Source organism: Canis lupus, chromosome 25 (genome assembly GCF_003254725.2).
Source record: "Canis lupus dingo isolate Sandy chromosome 25, ASM325472v2, whole genome shotgun sequence".
Lineage (NCBI taxonomy): Eukaryota > Metazoa > Chordata > Mammalia > Carnivora > Canidae > Canis > Canis lupus.
The window spans coordinates 45,863,713-45,865,399 of NC_064267.1; positions in this window are offsets into that span (position 1 = coordinate 45,863,713).

Sequence of the window (1,687 nt, forward strand, 5' to 3'; positions counted from 1 at the left end):
TGCTGCCAGCTTTGACAATGAAAGCGATCATGTGTCCTGGAGTGCGGATGGCCTCTGGAAGCCGGACGAGGCAAGGGATAGGTTTTCCCCTAGGCTCTCCAGAAGGAATGCAGCCTTTGCTGATCCCTTGATTTTAGGACTTCTGGATTTAGAACAGTAGGATAATATATCTGAGTTGCTTTGGTCATTTGTTACAGCAGCAACAGGAGGCTTATATGTAGGGGGAGATAGACAGTCAAGAAGTAATTGAGAAAAATCTGTATTATATATAGTATGTCAGTTGTGACAACAAAAGATGTCTCAGGACATCACCATTGTTTTTTGGAAGCCAAAATTGGCCCTGGTGGAGAGCCAGTGCTCTAGAGGGACCTGAGAATGTGGTTCAGGCGGAGCCTGCTGGGGCCCTAGCGTGACACCAAGCCAAGGCTGGGGAGCTCCTAAAGAATGCATGGCTCCGACACGTGGGTTCAGGGAACAGCAGCATGACATCATCGGGAACTCACTAGAAAAGCAGACTCTCAGGATCCCCCCACCCAGTCCCAATAAATCAGGACCTGTGATATAACAAGAACCCCAGATGGGTGACGAGCACATCCGGTGAGAGAGACACTGGCCTGGAGCACTCTCATGCCAACTTTCTGAGCTGCAGCAGTGGGGACGCTCCCACAGCTACAAGCTCATTGATTTCAATGATATTCTGGAACATTCTCCGCGTACCAGCTCCTAGTTCCAGGCTAAGAAGGGCTGCCTCGAGGTCGGGCGCACAGGTTCTGAAGTTGGCCGCCCCGACTGTTTCCAAGTCTGTGTAATGAGTGTAATGCTACAATAGTCTCGATCCCATAACATTTATTATGAGGTACAAGTAGGGTATCTCCCCAGGATCCTCGGCTCGGTGCTTGGCACTCCAGAAATGCTCAGTAATTGCCATCGTGATTATCCATCTAGCTCCCTGTCTGTCTGTCTGTGTGTTGAGGGTAGGCAATCAATACGGGCAGGATGAACAGACCTACCTCAGGGCCTTTCAGAGAGGATGACACGAAGTGAGTCTGTAAAGTGCTTAATTCGTAGTCTAGCATAAAGCAAACACTCCACGCATGGTTGCAATTAATATTATCTGAATCGATTCTTTTCAGAAAATGAGCACCGGGGAAGGGCTTCACAGGTAATGGTGTTCTCAGTGGCTTATTTGGACTTACCCCCAAGGTGGGCCCCATCCTCCCGGCCAGGAGGACCTGAGTGAGCCAGGGCCGGTCAAGGCGGGTCTCAATCTGCCTGTGATCTGTTGGCAGAGAGGAGGGGACAGCGGCCCCCTCGCACAACAACTGTCGGGGGGAACCCTTGATGTTTTGTACAATGAAGGGTTAGTGGTGGTGCCCGAGGGGGCTTATCAGTTGAGAACTTCTAGCTCCAAGGAACTGAAGTCTCAATGAAAGCACATTTTATTTTCTCACATAACTGCAAGTCCTGAGCTCAGGCTGTCCCAGGGTTGGTTATTTTGGCAGCTCAGTGATGTCATCAGAGACCCAGGTTCCTTTCTTATCTCCCTCCGGCCATCCTGAGTATGTGAGCTGGCTCTCGTCATGGCATCAGGATGGCTGCAGCCACTCCAGGCATCACGTCTTTATTCACTGGAATTCAGAGACAGTAAAGGGAAGCTACGTGATCCCTGTGGCCAATTTTAAAACAT